The following is a 21392-nucleotide window of genomic DNA, read 5'->3' on the forward strand; positions in this document are numbered from 1 at the left end:
TTAGACATCTCATACAAGCCATAAGGAAAGAGTGAATTTCAAAAAACAAACAGAAAATAGACTGTAATCATAATATCTTAAACATTTGAGTCAAGGGGCTGGAACTTTTTACATCTTAAAGAATGCAAGACATCTGAATATGGAGATAATAAAGAATAAAGCATATCTGGGAGAAAGTTGTTATTTCACCACAAGACCCGTGGCTGGCTTGTCATATTTTCAAACACATCATCAAGGTCCTACGCGTCCCAATGATGTTGTGAAAGAGCATACAAATGTAAGTGCACCTTTATTAAAGGCTGCAGACATGAACTTTCTCACTGAGATAAAATATCATCTCTGCATGATTTTTCCCTCTGACAACTCCAGGCTGATTAGAAGATCTCAGTCTGTGTCCCTCTGGCAAAGATACCACTGTAGGCAAATATACCACTTACAGTGATGCTTAATAAACTATTTTTAAGTTATCCTTGATACCATAAACTTAAAAATTGTGTGAGAATACATATATTTTATTGAAATGTAAAAAGCCATTTGAAGTCAAGGTTGGTGCTACCTCGCAAATTATAAGGACTCAAAAATGTTTGTGGAGTGACTAAATAAATGAATGCATGTTTTAGGTTAAAATAAAAAGCTCTCCAGACTATTGCCATATCTACAGAAACCAATGTCATCTAAAGATGTGTCAGTCCCACTCATGATGATACAAATGATGGTGATCATTTCATCACATGTCAGTCTTGCAGGTCATGGGTCATTGTAATAAGTCCAAGAAGAAGTGACTGGCCTCAGCTTTCTCTGCCAGTCACCATCAGGAAGCGAATGCAGACACAGTTACACAGCCAAAACTTAGACTGATTACGTAGCAATTACTATTTGTCTATAAAATGAAGTTCTGTGTCAGAAGGATTAACAAGTTTCATTCCTCATCAAAACACTGTCAATTAACTAATTAATGAATTGTTCATTAAAAAACAAATATTACGTACATACTATTTGTGCCAAAAATGTTTAACCCAAATTACTTTAGAAGAAATTAAACCATGCTAGAATATTCAATAAAATGGTTAGACTAGACTTTCCCAAAATTGAAAATAATGAAAAATTATATTGTGAGGAGGGGGGAAGGGGGAGAGATAGCATTAGGAGATGTACCTAATGTAAATGATGAGTTAATGGGTGCAGCACACCAACATGGCACATGTATACATATGTAACAAACATGCATGTTGTGCACATGTACCCTAGAACTTAAAGTATAATTTAAAAAATAATAAAAAGAAAATAAAGGAATTAGCCAAATTCAGTTTATGAACATTGATTGGATACTGTACCAAAAATTAAAACCAATTCCAAGAGATGAGATGTATTGGGGACCATTGAGGAAAGTAAAAAATGGAATATATGCTATTTATCAATGTTACATTTCTCGGATATGGTGATGATAATGTGGGTATGCAGGAGAAAGTCCATGTTCTTAGGGGATGTGTGCTGAAGTATTTGGGGTAAGTGTCATGATGTCTACAACATTTGACAAAAACAACAGCAACCTGTGTGTCGTAAAGACTCAGATAAACTTAAGGAAATGGGGTGGAAAAAGATTTTCTATGCACATAGACAACAAAAGCAAGCAGGAGTAGCTATTCTCATAACAGACAAAACAAACCTTAAAGCAATAACAGTTAAAAAAGACAAAGAGGGAAATTATATGATAAAAGGACTAGTCCAACAGGAAATTATCACAATGTTAAATATATATGCACCTAACACTGGAGCTCCCAAATTTATAAAACAATTACTACTAGACCTAAGAAACAAGATAGACAGTAACCCAATAATAATGGGAGACTTCAATATTCCACTAACAGCACTAGACGGGTCATCAAGACAGAAAGTCAACAAGGAAACAATGAACTTAAACTATATCCTAAAACACATGGACTTAACAGATATTTACAGAACATTCTACCCAATAAATGCAGAATATACATTCTATTCATCAGCACATGGAACATTCTCCAAGACAGACCATATGAAAGTCCACAAAACAAATCTCAACAATTTCAAGAAAACTGAAATTATAGTAAGTACTCTCTTAAACCACAGTGGAATAAAACTGGAAATCAACTCCAAAAGGAACTCTTAAAACCATGCAAATAAGTGGAAATTAAATAACCTGCTCCTGAATGATCATTGGATCAACAATGAAATCAAGATGGAAATTTAAAAATTCTTCAAACTGAACAATAATAGTGATACAACCTAACAAAATCTCTGGGATACAGCAAAGGTGGTGCTAAGAGGAAACTTCATAGCATTAAATGCCTACATGAAAAAGTCTGAAAGAGCACAAATAGACAATCTAAGGTCACATCTCAAGAAACTGCAGAAACAAGAACAAACCAAACTCAAGCCCAGCAGAAGAAAAGAAATAACCAAGATCAGAGCACACTAAATGAATTTGAAACAAAAAAACACACACACACACACAAAAGACAAATGAAACAAAAAGCTGATTCTTTGAAAAGATAAATAAAACTGATAGACCATTAGTGAGATTAACCAAGAAAAGAAGAGAGAAGATCCAAGTAAGCTCAATTAGAAATGAAACAGGAGATATTACAACCAATACCACAGAAACACAAAAGATCATTCAAGGCCACTATGAACACCTTTACGCCCATAAACTAGAAAACCTAGAGGATATGGATAAATTCCTGGAAATACACAACCAGGAACAAATAGAAACTCTGAACAGACCAATAACAAGCACTGAGATTGAAATGGTAATTTAAAAGTTGCCAACAACAAAAAAGTCCAGGATCACATGGATTCACAAATAAATTCTATCAGACATTCAAAGAATTGGTACCAATCCTTTTGACACTATTCCACTAGACGGACAAAGACAGAATCCTCCCTAAATCATTCTATGAAGCCAGTATCACCCTAATACCAAAACCAGGGATGGACATAACAAAAAACTACAGAACTATATCCTTTATGAACATAGATGCAAAACTCATCAACAAAATACCAGCTAACCAAATCCAACAACATATCAAAAAGATTGTCCACCATGATCAAGTGAGTTTCATACCAGGGATCCAGGGATGGTTTAATATACACAAGTCAATAAATGTGATATACCACATAAACAGAATTAAAAACAAAAATCACATGATAATCTCAATAGATGCAGAAAAAGTTATTTGACAAAATCCAGCATCTTTTATGATTAAAACCCCCAGCAAAATCAGCATAGAAGGGGCACACCTTAAGTTAATAAAAGCCATCTATGGACAAACCCACAGCCAACATTATACTGAATAGGGAAAAGTTGAAAGCATTCCCCTGGAGAACTGGAACAAGACAAGGATGCCCATTTTCACCACTTCTATTCAACACAGTATTGGAAGTCCTAGCCAGAGCAATCAGACAAGAGAAAGAAATAAAGGGCATCCAAATCAGTAAAGAGGAAGCCAAACTGTTGCTGTTTGCTGATGACATGATCATACACCTAGAAAACCCTAAAGACTCTTCCAAAAAGCTCCTGGAAATGGTAAATGAATTCAGCAGTTTCAGGATACAAAATTAATATACACAAATCAGTAGCCCTGCTATACACCAACAGCAACCAAGCTGAGAATCAAATGAAGAACTCAAACCCCTTAATCATAGCCATAAAAAAGATATTTAGGAATATACTTAACCAAGGAGGTGAAAGACCTCTACAAGGGAGACTATAAAACACTGCTGAAAGAAATCATAGATGACACAAACAAATGGAAACACATGGTCATGGATGGGTAGAATCAATATTGTGAAAATGACTCTACTGCCAAAAGCAATCTACAAATTCAATGAAATTCCCAACAAAATACCACCATCATTTTTCACAGAACTAGAAAAAACAATCCTAAAATTCATGTGGAACCAAAAAGAGCCCACAAAGCCAAAGCAAGACTAAGCAAAAAGAACAAATATAGAGGCATTACATTACCCGACTTCAAACTATACTATAAGGCCCTAGTCACCAAAACAGCGTAATACTGGTATAAAAACAGGCATGTAGACCAATGCAACAGAATAAAGAACCCAGAAATAAAGCTAAATATTTATAGTCAATGGATCTTTGACAAATCAAACAAAATCATCAAGAGGGGAAAGGATACCCAATTTAACAAATGGTGCTGGGATAACTGGCAAGCCACATGTGGAAGAATGAAACTGGATTCTCATCTCTCACCTTATACAAAAATCAACTCAAGATGGATCAAAGACTTGAATCTAAGACCTGAAACTATAAAAATTCTAGAAGATAACATCAGAAAAACCCTTCTAGACATTGGCTTAGGCAAAGACTTCATGACCAAGAACCCAAAAGCAAATGCAACAAAAACGAACATAAATAGATGTTACTTAATTAAACTAAAAAGCTTCTGCACAGCAAAAGAAATAATCAGCAAACAGACAACCCACATGTAGGAGAAAAATCTTCACAATCTATACATCCAACAAAAGACTAATATCCAGAATCTGCAATGAACTCAAACAAATCAGCAAGAAAAAAAACAAGTGGATCCCATCAAAAAGTGGGCTAAGGACATGAATAGACAATTCTCAAAAGAGGATATACAAATGGTCAACACACATAGGAAAAAATGCTCAACATCACTAATGATCAGGGAAACGCAAATCAAAACCACAGTGCAGTACCACCTCACTCCTGCAAGGATGGCCATAATCAAAAAAGAATAAATGTTGATGCAGATGTGGTAAAAAGGAAATACTTTTACACTGTTGGTAGGAATGTAATCTAGTGCAACCATTATGGAAAACAATGTGAAGGCTCCTTAAAGAACTAAAAGTAAATCTACCATTTGACCCAGCAATCCCACTCCTGGGTATCTACCCAGAGGAAGAGAAGTCATTATACAAAAAAGATACTTGCACACGCATGTTTATAGCAGCACAATTCACAATCGCAAAAAATATGGAAGCAGCCCAAATGCCCATCAATCAACAAGCAGATAAAGAAAATGTGGCATACACACACACACACACACACACACACACACACACACATACATACACCATGGAATACTACTCAGCCATAAGAAGGAACGAAATAATGGCATTTGCAGCAACCTGGATGGAATTGGAGACCATTATTCTAAGTGAAGTAACTCAGGAATGGAAAACCAAACATTGTATGTTCTCACCCATAAGTGGGAGCTAAGCTATGAGGATGCAAAGGCATAAGAATGATACAATGGATTTTGGGGACTTGGGGGAAAGGGTGGGAGGGGGAGTGAGGGAAAAAAGACTACAAATTGGGAACAGTGTATGCTGCTCAGGTGATGGGTGCACCAAATCTCAGAAATCACCACTAAAGAACTTATTCATGTAACCAAACACTACCTGTTCCCCAAAAGCCTATTGAAATTTGAAAAACAAAAAGACCCCATGTGTGTGTGTGTACACATGAGGGAATGTGTTTGTATAGAAAAAGAGACAGACAGTAAGGAAGCAAACGTGGCAAAATAGTAATAATTGTAGAATTAAGTTATGAGTGTTCATCGTATCATTCTTTCAATTATGTAACATTCAACATTTTCAAAATTAAAAGTTAGGGGAAATGTAAATAAGAATAATGTTATTGAGAAATGTTTAAAGACATAAAAGGTGTCTTTGATTATAATTCTAAGTTTAAAGAGGAAGTTTCAAAATAACGTACAGGATCATTCTATTTGGGGATATATATTTGGATCAATATACACAAATACATTAATAGAGGTCACTATAATTGGAGCCCTGTAAAGTTGTGCAACACAGCAACCTCAAGAATTTATCTCTAGGCAGCATGATTATGGTGACTTCTGCTTTCTTATTTTTATTTCCAAAAATTACCTACTTTTACATATATGCATTAATACATACATACACATATACATATGAATTACTGTTTAAGAGAATGAGACCTGGATCTTAGATCATGTTAGAACATATCAAAACTTTGCAACACTGGGTCCTGTTGAAAATCTGTTTGTGTTAAAGCCAGTTAATCTTATCTTTACACTATTAAGATTAAATCATTTTACTTGAAAAAAATGGGTGACAATAATTCTAGACTCCTGATTACCATTGGGAATATGAATATATTGCTCCAGAGGGCATAACTAATGGCCTATGGGTGGGAACCACATTGAGACAGAATTCAGCTCATTATAAGACTGAATGTTGCAATGAACAAGTATCTAACAAGGGAATGAAATGCATCATGCTCTAAGTACCTGTGGAAGTAGGTTAACCACCTATTAGGGATGGTATTGGAAGGAGGGACAGGGCACTATGTAAACTCTAATTACATAGTAGCCTGTCACTGACTAACTAGAGACAAAAGAGAAAATCAACACTCTCTGGTGTGGATGCTATATTAAAGAAATTGGATTCAGTAAACTGAAGTGTAATACTTTTAATTAATCCACCAAATTACTCAACCAAAAAACCAAAGTGTGTTTTCTGCAATCATGACCAAAATTATTTCTAACTATATGAACTCTGTTTTAAATGTTGGTGTGTTCACACAATGGAACACTGCTTTGAAATTTAAAATGAAGAACAAACTATTAATACACGCAACTGTGTGAGTATATGTCAAAAACCTTATGCTGAGCAAAAGCAGCAATACAAAAGAACACATGCTGTATGATTTCATTTATATTCATTTCAAAAGTAGATAAAACTGATCTGACAGAAATCAAAAGACGGCCACAATGGGTGTAGAAAGAATGAATGAAAAGGGGCACAGGGGAACTTTCTGGGGTGATAGAAATCAATGTTCTATATCTTGTTTTATACACCCTTGGTAGTTACATGGGTGTATATAATCGTCAAAGTTCATTGAGCTGAACACCTAGACCTGTGTGCTTTTTGTATATAAATTAAACTTCCACGAAAAAATTAAAATTATATTTTTAAAACATCACTTTGCATCATTGGAAGAACTCAAAACTTACCAAGCGATTTCTTTTTACTGTAGAACTACCTGATCTTTCACCAGGTCTCAACAGGTGGCCGACCTAAGAAAGCAGAAGTATGCAATATTAGTATCTGAAAAATGCACAATAACTATAAATTTACCTCCTTTAACTTTCTTCCTAGACAAATCTAGATAACTAGGAAGTCACTGACACAGGAAGGAACAACAGATTGAATTTATCAGGCTTTAGTCCAGCCAGATAAGAATAATTCTGTACAAAAATAATCTTTGTATTTTAAAGGCCATATGAGACAACTCAAGGTAAGCACAAATATGCCACTCAATTTGGCATTAAAATTGAGTGAAACAGATCTCAAATCCTGTGAATCAGAATATCTCAGGGGTAAGGTTCCAGAATCTGCCTTTTATTTAAGTGCCATAGGTGACTCTTTCACAAGCCATAGCTGAGAACCACAACTGAACTTCGAGAACTATGTGTGAGAGGAAATTACTGCCCAGGCTCTAGAGAAACAAAATGCAATCCAAAACTTTCCCTCAATTTATTCTCATGTATGTAAGTCTTCTCTGGGCAGTTATTTTTTTAAAACCAGAATAATATCATTATTAGATTTCATTTTTCCCTACATGTGGTCTAATTTCCTTCATTCTGTAAACTCTTAGAGATTTAGAATGAGAAATGAAGGAGCAAACAAGTGATTTCAAACATTCAAAACCCAAAATACCATGGAAATAAACGCACTTTTGCAAACATATGACGGTGCAGGCAGAGGTACTGACCGCATGCTCTTTCAGTTAGAAAAAACAAAATGACTGGTTTGTTTCCTGCTCAGGAAAGTGGTGTGGCAGGATGCAGCCAACGTACATAAAGAAGAAGTTGGTCAGTCATATGGTGACCAGAGAAGGGGAAGAACAACACTTATGGCTTAGTAGTTACAAGAAAAGAGGTTGCAGAGGAAGTTCATCAACACGCACTCTCCACTACAAATCACCAAGAAGTCTAAAAAGCCTGAGACCATTTCTTCCTTTTCTGGCCCCTGGGGTATGCCTGACAAACAGGGTCACTGATACTTTGCAGGACCCAGTGTTTTATAGGGACCAGGTAACTAAAACTTATGAATCCAAGCAAGGAGATAGGGGTGTCGCTGCCAGGTGTTGCTAAAAGCAAGGCTAGGTCATCATATATGACCCCATCAGTAACTCCCCTGTGGCTCCCTCCGCACCTTCAATCAGCTGCCAGCAAGGCTGCCCAAGACCATGCCTCCTAGCCCCACCTCTCTACTCCCCCACCCCAGCCCCAAGCAGTGGGTTATCTCCAGGACATGCCTGCTGACCAGTGCTTGCTCTCCCGCTATGTTCCTCCCTTGTTCCAGGCGTGGCCACCTGTAGACCAGTGTCCACATCAAAGCCAGAGTCATCATTATAAAAGGAGAATGGCATCATGTCACACTCCTGCTAAAAACCCTGCCAACACCTCTTGTTGGCCTCAGGAAAAAAGCTGTAACATGACTCCTAGGACCTTCTGCAACGTGGTCCCTGCTCATCTTTCCAGCCTGATTCCTCATCACTCTCCCTCCCTGTTCCCATGCTTCTCTGCACCTCCTCATGTCTGCACTCCAGAAATATACAACTCAGCTTCCTTCCATTTGGGAGCCTTCACACATGCTCTTCCCTCTGCCTGTAGCCATCTGTCTCCACTCCCTTTATCAGACTAGCTCCTTTTCATCTGTCCAATGGCAACTCATATATCATTTCCTTTAGGAGGCCTTCTCCGACTTCCCCAAATCAGAGATAGGAGGAGCATTTCCTGTGCGTTCCCGTAGAACCTGGCACTGCCCATGTGAGAGCCCCAATCACTCTAGAATACATTTTTCTATTATATTGGCTATTTTCCTATTATTCCACAAACTCCTTTAGGACAGGGCTCCATAGCTGTATCTCCAGCATCTAATGCCTGTCTAGCACATAGTAATGCTCAGTAAACACTTGTTGAATGAAAGATTAATTTCCACAAGAAATGGAGGAAGGGCTTCCAAATGCTAAAAGACATTTTCCTTTCCGTAACTATCCCTCCCTGGATCCCAGACCCCAGTCCCCAGGCCCAAAATGTCTCAGATCTGCCTTCTCAAGCTGGAGTGGCTGCAGCTTTTTTGGCTGCTCCCTCCCTTTTTCTGGTCCCTATCTTCTTACACACCCTTATCTTCAGCCTGGGAAGAACCTCAAAGCATGAGCAAAACTGGGTTAGCAATAGGAAGAGTGTTGCAGGCAAATTGAAGAGCAGAAGAAAGAAGAGAAAATGAGCAAATCTGGGGAGAGGAGGCACTATAATTACAAAGGAAGATACACAAAAAGGATGTTTGGCGGTAAAGACTTCCTGTGAAAAATACCACAGACACAAGTGAGTTTTCATGGGTGAAGGACTTTGTTGTTTCTTTGTTTCACAAAATACTCAAACAAAAAACAAAATTGTTTTTGTTTCGCAGAATAGTCATAGAAACAAATACAAAATGGTACTGGGCAGGTGAATGAATTCTGTGACAATGACATCTGTATCTGGTGGCCCCACTTGCCCAGAGGATAAAGGCTCATCAGCAAGTTCCAAGCCAACTTGTTAGGGCTTGAAAATTCGCCAGTGGGACTAAGTCAACATGTTCTGTGTTCATGGGCTGAGTCCCCAGAGCAGAGGAAAAGAAGAACAATTCTTTAAGCAAGATGAAAAAAAGAGGGGACTCTGTACCCAAACAGTGGCAATGAGAATGCAGACAGAAGACATTTATCTCTCAGAAAGCTAATCAAAGTACCAGGCACTTGGCAGCTTATCCTTTCTTTGTCCTTATCGGTTTGCTAGATTGGTTTGTGGGATTGGTACTAACAGATAACAAAGATGAACTTAAATACAATTGTGTAATGTAAGGTAACTAAGGAGAAAATATCCGTGTAACCTCTTCTCTATCTTATTTTAGATCTTCCTGCTAGCACTTCTCAGTTTAAAAGTTTCTAGACATTCAAACATAAAGCAATGTCATATTCTTCCATATTCTTCCTAAAATTACTTTTAAAACATACAGCTATGTTGCTATTGTTAATTTCTCCAATATCATCTTCCAAAGTGTCTTTGAAACCTTTTATTTTGAACATACTGAATAAATCTATTTTTCAATTTTAGCCATTTTTCCTTGTGTAGAAAATATTCTGTCATGGGAATTATATAATCACTATTGCATGAAATAAACAATATTTCTCTAAGATTTCCAGAAGTTGTTTCTTATTAATGATCCTAGTCAAGTGTTGTCACTCTCTAAAACATAAAGTAACATCGAAAAAATAAGAATTGACATTCAAGTCCATGTTTCCTCAAATCCAGTCTTTTTCTAGTAGCAATGACAATCAGGTATACTTTACGGAGGACTCATAGTAATGTAGCAGATTCTAGTTTAACTCTAGAAGCAACATTTAGTTCTGTCATTCTTGCAAATTTATCAACTCACCGAAATACCACCACTGATACTCGCTCCACCTCTAAAGGTTGTCGGAGTAAAGAAAAAGTCATCTTTCGCTGAACTTTTGGAACAGTAAAGATCTAAGGAAATAGAGTAAACAAAATCAGTTGAAAGAAAAAGGTTTGCTAAAGTCAAGTCTAGCTCTAGAAGCAGGAACTTAGGATTTTGAAATTTAACCCTTTACAAGTACTGAAGCAAACAATATTTACAAGAATAAGTTCTCCCTCTTAAAAACTGCCTCAAAGTAGAGGAAATGGAAAAACGAAAGCTGTTGGATGGGTCTTATCTTTCCCTTAGCTTCGTCTTATGCCAGGGATTAAAATGGTAGTTTCTTCATGTGCAAATCCTAGAGGGTTGTTTTTAATAAGGGAAGTGTGAGAAAGTAGAGAGAGGAATGTAGCAAATAATAGCTACGGACTTTACATATATTAATTTATTTTTAAAAGCAATGCATATTTGTTTTAAAGATTGAAATTCGCACTTCCACAATTTTTTTTTTTTACATTTCAGGTTTAGGTGTTGAATCTTGGTCATGGAAAATAATTTTCTAATGCAAGAAATAGCAAAGTCAAAAGAAGATGCCAGTTTGTGCAGGGAAATTAAAGAGTTGGTTTTAGACACCTTGAGATTGAAGATAACAAGACCTCCATGCTGGAACTGCTACTTAAGCATCCTGTGAGGAAGAGATCAGCCTTCCACAAGGAAGTCTCTTCTTACACTGAAAATGGGCACATCTGGGTGCAGGTGATGCACCACTTTAAGCAAAGGATTAAAATGGAGAGTCTCTTTAATGCTCTGAGGCCATACAGCAATCAAGTTATTACAGCTAATTCCCCTTGCTCTGATTCCATGCTCACCAAGCAACCTGCTGATAATAATCTGCTTTCCCACAGAAGCCTGCCCACAGGGAAAGAATGCACTTGTCATGCTGGAGTGAACATTCTGGTTCTCCTGACAGAGTATGTATTTTAAATTAATAAATTGTCATTCTTATTTTATATCATCAGTTTCCTGAGCTACTATTAATCTGCCCCCAGAAAGATCTGTTTTGGGTGTGCTATTGAATTACAGTCCACAGTCTACAGGACAAATGGCCCACTCTGGCCATAGTAAACTCACCAAAAGCCATCCAAGAGAACAGCCCTCAGAGCTGTTCGGGGGGATGGGGAAGCAGGACATGGTGGTCAGAAGCCTGTCCTTTGGGGCCACACACCCTATTCTTGGATTCCTGCTTTTCCCACTAACTCATTACAGAATCTGGGGCAAATACGCTCTGTAAACTTCAGAGCCAACCTGGGTGGGTCGTGGGGACAGGGCACATAATGAGAGTGTGCATTTGATATTAGTTATCTTAAAGGCAGACCATTGATGTCTCTTTGTCAACGTTTCTGCATAAACATTAGGAACAAATGAGGACAGCAAGTGTAACTCCTTTAAGACATTCTGCAATAAAAGAAAGGAGACAATGGCTGGGCAGGGTGGCTTATGCCTGTAATCCCAACACTTTGGGAGGTTGAAGTGGGAGGACTGTTTGAATCCAGGAGTTCTGGACCAGCCTGAACAAATAAATAATTATTTATTTATTTGTCTCTACACAAATAAATAAATAAACGGACATAAGAGTGAACAGATGATGGGACTTAAACAGAAGCTGTGTTTGCAGTGAGGAGCTAGGGGGCATGTGGTAAACTGAGGGGTTAGGGCCAGTGGAAAGAGAAAGATTGAAGACATGAAGTAGAGTGACAGAAAAGCAAAGGAATTAGAGGAGATTGGAAAAGAACGGGAAAAGGAAGGAGCCAGGGCAGTTGAGAAAGAGACAGGAGCAGTGGAGGCCAGGAAAAAGCACAGGCAGAGCCTTGGCAGTCCACCTCGCTGGCCCGGAGACCTGCCCAGGCGAGCCCCTCCCTGCCTGTCTCCTATCTGAGAGCCTAGGGAGGAACTGAAGTGTTCCCACCAGGGTGGGGATCTTCTACTTCCTTTAGGTATGGGTGTTCTCCAGTTCTCTGAAGACTCAGGACAAAGCAGGCCAAAGACGAAGGGACCCAATATGGAACATGCCCAAGCCCAGACTCAATACCCAATGTACCCAACCCTAGATCGCTTTCTATGCTCCCTTCTCTGTTCTGCTCTGCTTGCCTCCTCTCCTCTTTGGAGACAGAGTTCTACACAGAAGAGACTTTTAGAATAGCAAGGTTCAAGTCCCAGCTCAGTGGCTTTCTATCTAGCATTACTTTGAGCAAGTCACGTACCCTGCCTGAGACTCAATCTCCACATCTGTAAAGTGGAGATGGGAATGCCTTCCTCCAAGCTGTGTGAGGTTAAGTAGACAGATATGAACAGTTCACTCCATAAAAATGTGTTCCCTCCACCTCATTTCCACCTCCCCAGTCTACTTTTTCTCCTCTTACTCCATCTCCTTCTCTCCCAGTTTCCTTTCCGTTTCCCTAACGTTTCTTCACAATTCTCAATAAGGCCCCTGCTTCCCATCCCAACCCAACATCTCTCTGAGGACTAACCCAATGAAGCATGGAGAGGAAGAGGCTCCCTTTGAGGGCTGCACCAGTGTGGGCTTGAGCAGGAGCCCAGCCTGAGGATGGCAAGCAAGGATGACAGGAGGAAGGAACAAGCCCGTCTCTCCTCCGGCTGCCCAGCCCTTCCCCTTTCCTCCCTCTGGCCCTAGGTTTCCAGAGCCTGAAGAGCAAAGCCTCAGAGAGTCCTCCCACCTTGGGACCCATGTAGGGGTGACCTTGCTGTCACACCCACAGGCATCCCTGCCTGCCAACCCAAAATACTACCTGCAGCCCCAGTGCTGGCCCCCTGAGGATCAGGTAGGATTGGGGAACTGAAACTCAGCTACGAGACCCCAGAGACTGGCGATCCAGATGAAGCAGAGAAATCTCAGCCTAAGAGCTAAGACCAGTGAGAGAAAAGGAACAAGCCCAGGTTTCTGCCCTGAACGTGTGCAGCTTTGAGTGTGAGTGTGACGGTGGGCACTAGAGATAATTCTATTCGGTATCGGTGACAGCTGCCAACAGCCACAGTGCTTGTAGATTGTAGGAACTGTACAAAAGTAGAAGTAAAAAAAAATATTAAGCAAATCTGTGTATGTGTGTATGTGTGGGCGCGTGTAAAAGTCAAATTTATAAGGCCGGGCACGGTGGTTCACACCTGTAATCCCAGCACTTTGGGAGGCCGAGGCGGGTGGATCACCTGAGATCAGGAGTTCAAGACCAGCCTGACCAACACGGAGACACCCCATGTCTACTAAAAATACAAACATTAGCTGGGCGTGATGGCGCATGCCTGTAGTCCCAGCTACTTGGGAGGCTGAGGCAGGAGAATCGCTTGAGCCCAGGAGGCAGAGGTTGCAGTGAGCTGAGATCGTACCACCGCACTCCAGCCTGGGCAACAGAGCAAAACTCCATCTCAAAAAAAAAAAAAAAAGCCAAATTTATAAATGGCTTGCAACTACAGGTATATGCAATTACCATGCCTCAACAATAAATTATTGTTATATTTCCTGTATAACAAATAGCAGGTTAATTGTTGTGAGTTGTCATGTCCATACAGGAGTCTCTTTATATTCTAGTCATGCAGCCGTTACCCAGCCACAACATTTCAAAGCTGCCCTTCTTCCTCTCACGTATCCCCTGTTCATTTTCCTTCTTGGTCTCCTGGTTTCCTCTTTTTTATTATTATTATTATTTTTTTTTCCATAGGTTATTGGGAAACAGTGTTTGGTTACATGAGTAAGTTCTTTAGTGGTGATCTGTGAGATTTTGGTGCAGCCATCACCCAAGTAGTATACACTGCACCCAATTTGTAGTCCTTTATTCCTCACCCCCTTCCTGCCCTTTCCCCCTGAGTCCATAAAGTCTACTGTGTCATTCTTATGCCTTTGCATCCTCATAGCTTAGCTCCCACTTAAGAGTGAGAACATACAATGTTTGGTTTTCCCTTCCTGAGTTACTTCAATCAAAACTTCAGGGAACAATGGAAGCACTTATGAAATGCATTCTATTTTCCTTTTCTCTTTTCTTCTCTTCCTTTCCTAGCCTGCTCTTGCTGGTCTCTTTCTCATTTTCCCCTCCTTGTCCTCATCCTGTCCCTCTTCTCTCAACCCTGCTTTGGCCATCTTCCTTCCTCTTCTCACTTCCCTATTGCTCCGCCAGTGCTGGGGTTAGGCCGCCCAAGTTTGCTCCTGTTAACCCTAGAATCTCAAGTAAGTTCCCCTCCCTTCTAAGCTCCAGTTTTCTCCTCTGTGGACTCAGAGCAACTCATAGGATCACTAGGAAAACTAAACCAATCCATTCCCATAAAGAAAAGCTCAACGCCTCCTGCCACAAAGTTAGTAGTCAATAAGGGAAAGCGATGATTATTTTTATTTTTCTTAAAATGTATTTTTTTAACTCTCCACGTGAAGAAAACCTCCTACCAAATTTGAGAACCATCTCCTCCCTCTACTGACATTCAATTATCAAAGACTTATCAGGTGCCTAGTCTATATCTAACCTGGGCTGGGCACGAGGGAGGCAAAAATTCATTTCCAGTCTTTCGAAAGCCCACAGTCTGGGGAAGATGAGAGCAGACAGACACATAAAAGACCACTCAAATGGTGAGTGTAGGCCAGGCGCAGCGGCTCACACCTGTAATCCCAACACTTTGGGAGTCCAAGGTAAGCAGATGCCCCCTGTCTCCTCACTTGAGTCCAGGAGTTTGAGAGCAGTCTGGGAAACATGGCGAAATCCCGTCTTTACAAAAAACACAAAAAATTAGCCGGGCATGGTGGCTCACACCTCCAGTCCCATTGCCTGGGAGGCTAAAGTGGGAGGACCACTTGAGCCCAGAAGCTCAAGGTTGCAGTGAGCTGTGATTGCGCCACGTCACTCCAGCCTGGGTGACACACAAGTCCCTGCCTCAAAATAAATAAATAAATAAATATTTTTAAAAAGGATGATGAATGTAGGGCTATGGTAGAAGGAGGGATGGAGAACTATGGAGGCAGAGAGAATGCAGTCACATTCTGCATTCTGACTTTGCAGAGTCAGCGAAGACCTCACAGATGGCAATTGTGAGTTGAGTCCTTTTGAAAGGAAAGGAAGAGGTTCCTAAACAAAATAAGGTAAGGACAAGTTAAAGGAATAGCATGAGGAAAGGCCAAGTGTTATGAAAGGGAAGGAAGGTTTGGGGAGCAGTGATAGTCGTGGCAAGCAGAGCATACAGGCACAGGAAGAATGTGCAGTGATATGGGGCTGGCAAGGAAGGTAAGAGCTGGATTCTGAAAGGATCATCTTCATCAGTGTCCTCATCATCACCGCCATTCACTGGGGACTTGGCCTTGTGCTAAGCACTTGATGTGTGTTGTCTTATTCAGTCCTCCCCAAAACTCTATGAGCAGGAATTATCATTATCCCCATTTTATAGATAAGGTGACACAGAGCATCGCTATGGTCAAGATCCTGTGGTTGCTCCTGCAGGTTGCAGGGAGACAGAAGAGGTATCTAAGTAGAATGGCACAATTAGAATTCAGCCCTCTTTTCCATTATCCTTGTTCCTTTTTGTCTTTCTGTGCCAGTCCAGGCTGTCAGAGATTTTAGGAAGGTTAATCTCACAGTATGGGCTGGCAGAAAAGGAGATGGGGGAGCAATGACAACTGGCAAATGGGGCTGAATTCTAGAAATGTTTCCATAGTTAAATATGCAGTTTATAAATGATAAATGATCTGTATGGGCCAGACATGGTGGCTCATGCCTGTAATCCCAGCTGGAAGGCCGAGGAGATGGATTGCTTGAGCCCAGGAGTTAGAGACCAGCCTAGGCAACATAGTGAGATCCCGTCTTTTCAAAATAAAATAAACGGTCTGTGTGTTTGGATGCAGAACAAGGAGGAATCTGGGGTGACTTCCAGGTTTTTGCCTTGGGACTCTGAGGGAATAGAGGTGCCACTATGACGATAAATACAGCAGTAAAGGGAAAAGGAGGAGAAGGTGAAGGGGCAGAAGAAGGAATTGGGATGAAAAAATAATGAATTTAGTTTGAAAATGTAGGCCTCTTGATCATTGAAAACATCTTCACAGCACAAAAGACAAAAAAACAGATTTGTAGACTTGGAATCATCAACATATAAGGAAGGAGCGAAGTCAAGGGGAATGAATGACCTCACCCAGAAAGAACAAGAGGTGAGGAAAAGACAGGATGAGGAACAAGGACAGAGCTCTAGAGGGCGCTCAACTGCAAAAGAAAGGTCAGAGAAGGATCCATTGAAATGAAATGCTGTGGCCCTCCCTCTGTGACCTCTTCCCCCAGGCATCTAGCACAGTGCCTGGCACTGGGTAGGTACTCAAATTTCAGTTGAGTAAATAAAAGGAGAAAGAAAAGCAAGGTAGCTTTAAAGTAAGGAAGGAACATGTTTCCAAAAACATAACAATCAATATGTAATATTTAACAAGAATTTTTATTATATTTGAAATATATAATGTTGCTAGGGGGTTACCATTTTTTAATATCTTTTCATGAGAAATTCTAAAAATAAATACTTGTTTCTAATTCCTACTCATGCTATACAAGAATCTAGATTACACACATTAAGTTTTGTTTTTTATTTATTTTTTTATTTTATATATTTTTTTAGAAACAGAGTCTCGCTCTGTCATCCAGGCTGGAGTGCAGTGGCCTGATCTCAGCTCACTGCAACCTCCACCACACGGTTCAGACAATTCTCCTGCCTCAGCCTCCTGAGTAGTTGGGATTACAGGCATGCGCCACCAAGCCTGGCAAATTTTTGTATTTTGTAGAGACGGGGTTTCACCATGTTGGCCAGGGTAGTCTCAAACTCCTGACCTCAAGTAATCCGCTCGCCTCAGCCTCCCAAAGTGCTGGGATTACAGGCATGAGTCACTGCATCCAGCCAAACATACATTAAGTTTAATTTCAATGAGAGCTACAATTTCCAATTTACTTTTAGATGGTGAGTTAACTTTTTTCCCACTAAATGAAAATATTCAATATGCCACATATGAACAAAATAAAATTCTCCCACCCACAAAAAAATCCTCCAGGGATACAAAAAAATCATTTGTTCCCTTATTTTTAAAGACTTCTGCAGAGACAATATACAGGCACAATATAGGTTAAAATAAATCACTCTGTGGTTTCTCAAAAAAAGTGAAAATAGATCCACCATATGATTCAGCAATCCCACTACTGGGAATATATCCAAAAGAAATAAAATAAGTACATTGAAGAGATACCTGCACTCCCTTGTTTATTGCAGCACTATTCACAATAGCCAAGATATGGAAGCAATTATGTTTATTCTTGAGGAATAAAATTTTTAAATGTGGTATTTATATTCAATGGAACATTATTCAGCCATGAAAAAGAATAAAACTCTATCATTTGCAGCAACGTGGATGGAACTGGAAGATATTATGTTAAGCAAAATAAGCCAGGCACAGAAAGACAAATATCACATATCCTCTGTCATATGTGGGAGCTAAAAAAGTTGATCTCATGAAGGTAGAGAGGGAGAATGGTGGTTACCAGAGGCTAGGAAGGGGAAGAGGAAGAAGGGGATGAAGACAGGCTAGTTAATGGGTACAAACATATAGTTAGATAGAAGGAACAGATTCTAGTATTTGATAACACAGTAGGATGACAATAGATAATGCTAATTTATTGCACCTCAAAATAGCTAGCAGATTTGAAATGTTCCCAACACAAAGAAATGATAAGTGTTTGAGGTGATATATATGCTAATTGCCCTGATTTGATCATTGCACATCGTATGCATATACCAAAATATCACATGTACCCCATAAATATGTGCAGTTATTACATATCACATAAAAAATAAAAAATAAATTTTAAAAAATCAAAACTGAAATCACTCTGAGATTACATTTTGCAGTAAAGGCCAGCATGGAGCAACAGCTGAGTAAAAGGGGGGGGGGGGGGGGCGGGGAAAATGCTTCATGGGCACAGGTGTTGGTAATCCCACAAGAACACCTCTATTTCCTCATTTCCTTTCTAACAAGCCTTCAGCTTCCAATTAATGTTTTTCACCAGTTTTCTTTTCTTCAAAACAGCTAATTGTTAACCAGGGACCCGAGACACTCTCTTGCCTATAAACAAAACAACTAGAAGGATACCTTTTTCTGTTCAGACAAATTTTAGCACTGAAAACATAACCCTCAAACCGCAGAGGGCTAGCTCAGTGCAAACTGTTCATGTCTAAAGCATAAATTGACCATAAACAATATATTGAATAGGTGCACTGGATACAAACTCCATGAAAAAAATAAAACCAACTACCACCAAAGGAAGTGAACAAGACCTACAAACCAAGAAGAAATGCACATTTATGCTGCTGTCATTGATCATTTAATAGGCATGCTAACAGAAAAAAAAATAGAAATTTCAAACAACAAAAAAGAAAATGTCCTATCTCCCATTTCCAACTAACTCCCCCAAATTTATTTTTTCACAAAAGGAGAATAATAAAGAATATTGTGAAATCTTAGTCACCAAGATGAAAACAGCAAAAAAAAATAGGGATCTGGAGAAAAGAAACAGATCGTTCCAACCAGCCCACAGCTAAATTTCCACTTCATCTCACTAACCATTGAATGCTACCCATCTACTCACCTCAACCGAGACCTAATCCTCTCCCCCAAAAGGAAGATTTCCCAGCAGTGCAGGAAGATCAAACATGACCATGTCAAGGGGAAAAGCAAGGCTACTCTGAAAGCTCGAGCGATGATACAGAACACAGACTGGGTCTCTAGGGGGTATTCTTGAAAACCTGAGATCAAGTCCCGGAAAAACACTCTTGACCACTTACCACCACCGGAAGCTGCTAGATGGCAATCAGAATCAGCATCTCATCAGAAGAAGAGGAAGACGTTACAAGAAAGCAGCTTCACTACCAGTGAGGAATTGAGGGAGAAAAGCACTCCTTGGAAAAATGCTGAAAGCCCTGAAGAGCCTCTCCTTCCCTAGTTGCCTGCTCCTGCTGACAGGACAGAACTGGTTAATCTTGGAGAAACAAAAGGAAAATCCCAAGAGGCTGGCTTCTGAGGATGGCTTCTTCTATGGGAATCAAGAATTCAGAAGGATGAAAATGAACTGTGGAAGGGGACACCAGCTACCAGGTCTGCTTACCAAACTTTTACCAGCCCTTGACTGAGCAAGATAAGCAAATCTCTTTGCAGTTCCCACCTGCTTTTGCAGAGATGAAAGAATCAGCAGTGAGTTTTTGTCTTTTTTTTTTTAATCATCACAAGGGAAGTTCGGCTCTCTTATGGATGAAAGCTAAGCATACTCAAGAGACATTTAGTAGGCAAAGCAATGACACTTCTTTCCCAACATCCTTAATTTCAGCACAGAGGATGCAAACATTAACCCTGATGATACCAAAGAACAAATGCCCATAGGAAATGGTTTTACATTTTTTAGTTTGGAATTGCTTTTAAGGGGGTTCTGGTCGTTAAAGTGGGATTAGATGAAAATAAAATATTTTGGTGCATATCTATTTTTAAAAGGAAGAATATGGCTTCTTTTAAATATGCCTAAAGCCATCTAGGAATTTTCCAGAAGTTGCATCAGATTTGCCAGTTAAGTACTGAAATCAAATAGATTTTAATCATGTCTTTATCACCAGAGCAAGCTAATCCCCTGCGCACTGTCAACTCCACTCTCCTGGAACATCCTCACACTGGGCCCTCAGGTTTTCACAGAAACAGGAGCCTTTTCCTACCAAGGTTCCACAGTAACAAGAAACTACTATCTCTCCAGAATCCAATGAGGACCACATTTTCTTTATCAGAACAGATAGGAGACTGAAACCACCTTTGCAAAAATTATAACAGTGAGAAAATTATGACAGTGAAAGACATCTAACCTAACTGACTCCATCTTGCTTCTAACCTCCAAGATGTCCTTGTCATTCCTGGGCACAGGCTGAACTAACTTTGGGAAAAATTTAGTTTATAGTTTAACTTTGCAACAAAGATGGTAACAGCCCTTCCCCAAACAAACCCCCTTCTTACCTAGGGACCAGTCTGCCTTTGTAGGACTAACAAATTAGCTACAAGATTAGAAATAACGGCTTAAGAGTCATGCAGCCAGAGGCTGCGAGATTCTGAACCTCCCCATATTGCTCCTGAATGGTTTACAGAATTAACCAGGAACAGAAGACAGCAAGGAAAACCCAGTTCAACCTCCTGTGATTTCATCTTCAACTCTTCCGACCAGCATTCCCCGCTTTCTGACCCCCTACCCACAAAATTATCCTTAAAAACCCCAATCCCCAAATTTTCAGGGAGACTGCTCTGAGTAATAATAAAACTCCTGTCTCCCATACAGCTGCCTCTGTGTAAATTAAACTCTTTCTCTGTTGCAATTCCCCTGTCTTAATAAATTGGCTCTGTCTAGGCAGCAGGCAATGAGAACCCATTGGGCAGTTATGAGACCTCTGAATTCTGAGCTACTCCACATCTCCAGTTATTTGCATTCTGATCCAACTACCTGCCTTCTCCTCCTCTCTCAAGGATAGTATTCCCCAAGCATATCCTTTCCATACGCCATAAAACAGCATAAACAGACATTTTAAAGGGATGAGATCAATAAGGACAATTCAAAGTTTTAGTATTTTCTTCCTGCACCCCAGAGGAGCTATTCAGAACCTGCTTACCTCAGCAGGTGACAGGAGTACAGTACACTAATAATGTTCCTGGCCCACCATGCCCCCTTCTCTTGAGTGACTGAAACCAATTTCCCTCCCATTCGGAAACAGATCCAACAAATCTTTGAAGTAACATACGACCTCATGGCCTTTAATATCTAAAAAGAAAGTATAGTTTTCTAACCTCTTGTAGTTTCATTTATTAT

General features: G+C 39.8%; 1 protein-coding gene across 3 annotated transcripts in view; it reads right to left on the reverse strand.

Annotated features, from left to right (window-relative positions):
- Window positions 1-11991, reverse strand: part of LOC116272698 (probable phospholipid-transporting ATPase IM) — a 144298-nt gene extending 132307 nt beyond the window's left edge. The window contains exons 1-2 of one of the 3 annotated variants that reach the window (XM_031661463.1): window positions 10492-11991; window positions 7023-7085 (exon numbers count right to left, since the gene is read on the reverse strand). The gene's annotated coding sequence lies outside the window, so the exon portion shown is untranslated. Of the gene's footprint in view, window positions 1-7022; window positions 7086-8602; window positions 10439-10491 lie in introns of those variants that run through there. The other 2 variants (XM_031661461.1, XM_031661462.1) reach the window with 2 other exon arrangements.
- Window positions 11992-21392: the final 9401 nt, after the last annotated feature.

This window comes from Papio anubis, unplaced genomic scaffold (genome assembly GCF_008728515.1).
Source record: "Papio anubis isolate 15944 unplaced genomic scaffold, Panubis1.0 scaffold164, whole genome shotgun sequence".
Taxonomy (NCBI): Eukaryota; Metazoa; Chordata; class Mammalia; order Primates; family Cercopithecidae; genus Papio; species Papio anubis.